We start from the raw sequence: 7,692 nt of genomic DNA on the forward strand, positions 1-7,692 counted from the left end.
AGGTCCACACGAATCCGGATATTTTCTTAATCCGCAGCTTTTTCTTTGCGGATTCGGCTTCCGTCCACACGTATCCGGCGAATCCGGCATGTGAATGCGCAAGTCTCCAGAGTGGAAATCCGGATATTTTCAAATCCAATGACACTACAAACTCAGATATAGTCTTCAGTCTTTACAACGTAAATATTTAATATGGCCACTGCACGAAATCGAAATGTTATCGTTTTTCCTCTTGCCAACTCGCTTTGCCCGATGACGCATTCTCTGTTGACAATAGTCACAGAGGAGTCCTGGATTCTAGAACGAATCCGGATACGCGCTGACGAGGAAATTCGACTTGAAAACCAATACGTTACGTGTGGACGGGGCCTCACAGAGAGGTTGGACAAATTATTGCGAACAAAGAAAAGAAAACCTCGCGCACACTTGTCTCTTGATCTTACCGTGAATTGAACATCCTTCATATCACTACTATTTGCTGGCCTCTTAAAGTCCACCATCGTATATCCGCCCGTTTGGTTGACAGATTGAATGGTCAGGTCTTGCTGTGCATCTTTTTGTGGAGTTCCGAAACCAGCACTCCAGTAGTCCTGTCCAAACGACAAGAAAAATTCTCAGCAACAACAAAAAGGAGAGAGAATATGCACAGTTCACTGTGTACGCGTTTGTTTTGAGCATCTCAATATGATTGCAATTTCCTTGAATATAAAAAACACAGCAAATAAAGCTGTTTCTACTTAGCGAGTAAATTATCAAACAAAGTATTTTGGCTTTTCAGTGTACTGAAGCAAAACTAGTGGGATGGAATGGAAATGAGTCGTTTCAAACCTCTTTCACCAGTTCATTCCCTTATTTTAACCATTGAAAATGGTATTTGTTTACTCGAAGAATTAGGTTCGGCACATTAGAAGTTCGACGTGTGACTTAATCATTTGGGTCGAACCAAATAGGTATTAGGTTCGACACATGTGGATGACGAAGGCAGCGTTACAAAGGAGAAAACCAAAAATAGGCTACTAACAATAAACGAGGTCTCATCAGAAACAAAAGAGATCCGAGGAGTAAACGAATCATTTGCGCGAACGAAAAATTGAGAATTGGTGGTTACATGTCATTTCAATTTGCATCAGAAGACCGACTCGCTCATTCTAATATTAAGTATTTTGTAATATGTGGAAGGGGTGTTCTCCCTAACCCTAACGTGAAATATCGGCCACAAAATTACAATAAAACGAGCAAAGTTAGGGGCCGATTACATGAGCCGGTTAGGCGGGCTGACTCGTTTAGCCGAGATCCTGGCACGTCTGAGAAATACACCAAAAATCAAGTTGGCGATTACATCATGTAGAAAAATTTCAGCTCGGTTATCCCGGCTAACCAGGCTGAGATTTTTCCATGTGATCGCGTTCACCGGGAAAGCTCGGTTAGCCGGGCCAGCGATTTCTAACCACATTACTCCTTTTAAGAGCAAAATCAGTGGCACCCAACGTCATTGGAAAATATCTGTTCGGAAAACGATTTAAGATGTAGAACTTTCGAAACCTTTGTTGTAAAATTTCTTGCTTACCTGCCTGTCCTAGGATTTTCGAACATCTAAACAATGGTACAATTGCCCATTTTCAATGGATTTTTACCCTAAGAAGGTCACCTAGAATTTTCGGGAGCTTTTTTCTGGCTGAAATTTTCGAAAAGGTAAGTTTTGATCCCTACAATTTTCGGATCACTAGACTTTCAGCTAGGAAATCCGAACAGATGAAAGATTTTTAGGGGATAAAATTATGCCTATATCTACCGTTTAAATACTAAAATACGTTTAACAATGCTATGTTTAAGTGGTTTTGAACTATATTCTCGTTGGGTGCCCCTGCAAAATGGCCCACTGAAGAGTCGTTTTTTTCTGTTTAAGTAAAGGATAAATAAGATAGCAAACCGTAAGGCCTCTTCAAATTGTAAAATGGTGAAGTTTAATAACAATTTAGCGAGACAAACGTCTCTCCACTTCTTCTTCTTCTTGTTATCGTTTTTCACATGACATATTCTAAGTTTAGTCCAAGCCGCGCTGGCTCACCTCATGTAATACCGGGCTGAAAGACATCCCGGCAAACCTGACCAGCCCGGCTCATGTAATCGGCCCCTGGAAAGACTCAGTGCGATAAAAAGCGACTATACAAATAGTGAGTCGCTTAGCAACTGATTGAATTGAACGGGCATTCAACTCAGTTTTTCCAAAAATGAAAGTGGTTTATCGATCGTGCAGTATCTAGGCTCGATATCCGCCGCTCACTCGAGTTCGAGTATCCTCCCCGAGAAGAGACGGCTGGACGCGTGAGCGATAAGTTGTGTCTGTGACGTAAATTCAAATATAATTTATGCGAAGTTCATAGTTGCGGGAAAATAGCATTAGACATCCCAAAACACTGATTTTAACAAAATAATAATTACATAACAATGCCTAAAACGTATGTGCGAAGTTTCCAGATGTCCACAGATACGAGCTTGAGTTTGTGATCAAATGATCATTGAACCAGCGAATCATCAACAAAATCTTCGGCCGACCTCATCGGCCCCCTAGTTTTGCCACCAATAAACTCAGCAGTAATTCAATTGATCTTCAGGAATTTTACTTGCTCTTACATTAGCGAAGTCTGAGGAGAAAATTTGCAATAGTAATGGATTTGAAAGCCGTATTTTGACCTTGGCGCCAACTGGAAAATCAGTGAAGTTTCCGAACTCAGGCGGTAGAAAACGACACAATCCCCTTTCTCCAGCTTCTCGAACACTTTCGTTGTCGAAATCCTGGATGTTTCCTACCTTAAAAGCACTGTAAACCTCGAACCGGCCGGGTCAAAGAATACCTTCGCAGCCAAAAAATATTATTATGCCAGACAGATTTGTGCCGGCGAGTTTGTGATTGGCGGAGAGTGAGCGCTGGCTCATTTCCCGGAACAGCGGCTGGTAATCAAGCCTATGCAGTATCTGGGTATCATTGTAACATGGTGTATGGCATCAGCGAATAGCAAACAGAAAACTAACATTAACTGTCAAAGTAGCAGCAGATCTCTAAAATCTCTACCATTTTGGTTTATAATTGCCAAATGTTCCTTTTCTTTAAGGAGCGCTTAAACTCGATGTATCAGAATAAACTAGGAAACAAATTTATCGCGGAAGCTCTCCGCTTTTTGAATCGCTCTTACGCCTTTTTAAGGAACTAAGACACTAGAAAATAAACGCGCGAGAGATTTGGCAGTTACATGGTGACACAAACGAAAGATGATGAAAAAAAAAGCCTTAGAATATTAGCTAAACACTAGATAAACTTACATAAAGGTAATCGGAGGTACCGAATCCACCAGCAGCAATATCGTAATCTTTCATGCCTGCACCATTACCCATTGTGCTGAAACCCACTCCGCACCAACCAATGTTCCTGCACTTCATTTTAAAGTACAACATTCCAGTAGTGCCGTTGTAGGCCCATTTCAACTCGAAAGACCTATCGGAAGACATGAGGCTCACGTAGTGCATCATCCCGTCGGGCATGGTTGTCGACGGTGACGAGCCGTCACCGCCACCGCCACCGCCACACTCACCGAGAACGGAACCGTCAGCGGCGCACGCCATCGCAATCAGGTTGTATTGAACTGTCGAGGATATTCTGCCTCTTTTCAAGTGTTGCGGAAACATCGAGCTAGTGATATCAGCATCGTGCATACCGTACATTATCCAGACTTTAGTATTGCGCTGAAAATTAAATGAAAAACGATGTCGGAGAATACTGACTTAAAGAGATGTTCCATGTTAACCGGCCAGTGAATTAAATGCAGAGGCTTTTTTTTTCGTTGTTGCATGTAGTTGACCCGGGGTTAAAGTATCTTTTCATATAAGCGGCGCCCTTGAATAACCGCCACATTTGGGACAAAATATCAAATAAGCTCGACCCCCTAATAAGCGCCGTGGTCCTAAGGCGGCGCTTATTCTTATTCGAGGAATTTCGTCAAATTAAAAAAATCACTAAAAAGCCCCTCTAACTAAGAAAGGGAAATTTATTTGCATCAAAACCGCTGTTGTTCAGTTCAAGGTGATTGCATGCCGTAAGAGTCAAATGGTGACTATCAAAAGACGTTTCTGTTAATCTCCCTACAGAAATAGTTCTCAATTGGAGCTATGATCCTCGCAGTTATGAACGCAATTCTTGTGATTGCGTAAAGAATCCTGAAAAATTCAGGGCTTCAACGGGGTTTGAACCCGTGACCTCGCGATACCGGTGCGACGCTCTAACCAACTGAGCTATGAAGCCACTGACGTTGGGAGCTGGTCATTTGTGGGTTCTAATGTTCCCGCGAGGAATGAATCAACGCTGAAATGATATATGAAATGCATCATATATGAACTGCGGATATGAAATCAAGTGAAGCTATGATCCTCGCAGTTGCGAACGCAATTTTTGCGATTGCGTAAAAAAGCCTGAAAACTTCAGGACTTCAACGGGGTTTGAACCCGTGACCTCGCGATACCGGTCCAACGCTCTAACCAACTGAGCTATGAAGCCACTGACGTTGGGAGATGCGAGGATCAGAGCTTCACTTGATTTCATATACGCAGTTCATATATGATGCATTTCATATATCATTTTAGCGTTGATTCATTCCTCACGGGAACAAGTACGGTTCTCGGAAAGTTTGCAGCCGAGTCGAACCTACGACCTTCCGCGTAATGGACTATGGCAATAATGCTCCATTTTGACAACTTAAGATGCTGGTGGCAGTATCCAACGAGGCTCCTATAGCTAATTGGTACTGGAGCATCCGAACCAGTGATCGGAAGGTCGTCGGTAGGTTGTAGGAGGCGTACTCTGGTTTTTTCCGAGTATCCCCTAGTCAACATCGGAAATCAAATCTCTTTATGTCTACGTTCTACGTAAATCAATTATTAATTTACTTAGACTGTAGAAGTACTGTACAGGCCCGCAAATGATCCCGTCCCGGAAATGATTCCTGGACCAGAAATGATTCCCAAATGGACCGCAAATGATCCCGGACGGGAAACGGTTGCCTAACAATAAAATTAAGAATGGAATGGACTCAAGTGCGATGGCTTGTAAGGGATCAGATTTTCAAACCTGAAATTTCGAGTTTAGAAACTCGAAGTTTTGAGTTTACAAACTCGAAATTTGTGTTTACAAACTCGAAATTTTGTGTTAACAACCTGGAAATTTCGAGTTTAGAAACTCGAAATTTTGCGTTCACAAAGTCGAAATTTGGACTTTGGAAACTGGTCAGTGTAAAATGCAGACTACAGACTAGGGGTAAAATGCAGATTGGTGTTATAATTTAACTCTTATAAAAGCCCAAACCCTTTAGAAGTGCAAACAGTTAAGCCTAAATATTGTTTTGTGCCTCAGTAATTACTGGGTTGCGGCAAACCCAGTCGGAATCTGTCTTTAATTTCGTTGTTTTTTTATTTTTCGTTTTCTTTTTTTTTAATTTTTTTCCGTGTCGGTAAAAGTCTTGCCTGTCACTCCCCTGCTAAGTGGTGTCTTTGTGCATAGAGCCTTCTACGCGTATTTTCTGAGGATCGAGAGGGTAGTGGGAAATGCGTAGATTTCTCTGGTGGACACAGTAGAACGATTAAACTTAACCGGCAATGGCGTCGAAAGTCATGTAACGCGAATGGCGTTTTAGTGGATCTTTGAACAAAAAGTACCCTTATGAAGCTGAATAATGGCACGCGAATTGGATACTGAACAAGAGAAGCGGTCGAATGTTAGAAGCGACGAGTAATGGACTTCGACAACAATCTGTCGCCCGTCGAGCCGTAATCAAAGTGAGCTTTTTTCCTAAAATTTTGCAAAGTGTGGTGTTTTGTACAACACTCAAACCAAATGAACAGTTCTCTGGTAACTCAGTATGGGTTCAACAAAGACAGAGAAGGAACTGTTATCTCAGTTGTCTCGCTATTTGTCAGATTTGTATTTCCCTGTTCTCAACTCTGCACAGTCTTCCGGTATAACAATTGGAAATTTCACTAATAAGTCCTTGACGTGAATGGCGAAACGAAAAATAGAGCCTGACCAAATTCCTCTTCAAAATTCCTTTCGCCCACTTTTTTTGATTGATTGACATGTCCTTCATCGGCCAATCAAATTTACTTCCATACACCAATACACGCGTGGACGGCAGATTCACATTAGTTTGTTTTGACCAGAGTTAATTACCGTGGGAGGAATATTATAAACGAATTCGAAAGTTACCGTTGGCTTTAATTTGAGAAAAACACAATTAAGGCATAGGGAATGTTTTCGACGACTATATTGCGGCAAAGGTCGGTGTAATTCTTCCTCCGAACTTCACTGAATATGCAATCTTTTAAGCTTGACATCTTAATTTGTAATTGAGATAACCTAGCATTCTATCGTTGGACGGTTTGGCAATAGATTTTTAAAGAAAAAAAAAAAAAAGAGAAATACATTATTCCTTTAACGTGCTTGCCCATGAAGGTTTCTGTGGTGATTTTTTCGGGTAATATCTTCAGTTACAGCGTATTTCTAAAATTGCGCGCAGTAAAATCATGATAAGTTTGGCAGTTAATTTTCTGACAGTGTTTTCATGGAGTACGAACAGTAAGATGGACTCGCGAAGTTACTTTTATTTTTGTACAATTGGTCTCTCTGGAAACATGCCATTTTAGTTTCTGGAGTGCGAGTTTTAGGTTAAATCAAATGGAAATATTATGAAGCAATCTTGACTCCAAATTGTGGAAACAGACCGTGTCATGTACAGTAAGTAACTAATGCCGTTTGATACACAGATGTTCAAAACGTGCATTCGTGTAACTTGCGATTTTATCAGCATCTCCTCCTGTTGATATATATGTCCTTTGTCTCATCCAGGAAACCAATATGCATCGGATTTCATTGCCATTTGAAAGAACCAGCTATTTAGCTTTCAAAACATCAGGGAAGTTTGTGCCAAAGTACTTTCAACCACATGGCCACAGAGCTCGACAACGGAATTGCTAATTTCACTCTTTCCAGAGATTCAAACCCGATTCTGGACAAGTTATGAGATGTTTCGGATGGCATATCTCCATTTATACAAATAAAATCAAGTTGCACCGTCCACGGCATTGTAAGAACAAAAGGCAGCAAAATTTTTCGTACACTTATGGCGGATTAGTCTCGAAGACTTCGCGAGAGCTCCGCGCAATCACGATGGCATTTCCACTTCCGGCGTTTCAACAGTCAATCAGATCACGAATTTGGTCGGCCAAAATTTGGCCGACCGGTCCGAAATTCTTGAGAGACTTTTGGTCGGGCCCAATTTTAGCGAACGACGACATAAGAGAACATATGGGCGAAGCTAAAAATGGGCCTGATCGCAGGTTATTGTGAACTTTAATATCATGTTGTAGTTTTCGAGCTTAACAAATTTGCATACGTGTGTTGAAATGTGATACGGGAGCATTTTTGTGATATAGTGTAACGAAAATAAACAGGTCTGTAGGAAGCTTGCTTGAGTTTCAACAAAATGACGCCCAAAATCGGCGAAAAAAATCTGACTCTGATGAATAATAAAGTAGCTGCTATCCCCAAAACGATGGAATTACCTGGCAATAAATAACCTCGTCTTGGAGAGTAAAGTTTTGACTGTCAACCTGAAGAGTTGGGCGATTGTGATCTTTGTCTTGAATTCG

General features: G+C 41.3%; 1 non-coding gene across 1 annotated transcript; it reads right to left on the bottom strand.

Annotated features, from left to right (window-relative positions):
* Nucleotides 1-4,224: 4,224 nt before the first annotated feature.
* Nucleotides 4,225-4,297, bottom strand: Trnat-ggu (transfer RNA threonine (anticodon GGU)). The gene has a single exon. It is a non-coding gene; the product is annotated as a tRNA-Thr (tRNA).
* Nucleotides 4,298-7,692: the final 3,395 nt, after the last annotated feature.

This window comes from Montipora foliosa, chromosome 6 (genome assembly GCF_036669935.1).
Source record: "Montipora foliosa isolate CH-2021 chromosome 6, ASM3666993v2, whole genome shotgun sequence".
Lineage (NCBI taxonomy): Eukaryota > Metazoa > Cnidaria > Anthozoa > Scleractinia > Acroporidae > Montipora > Montipora foliosa.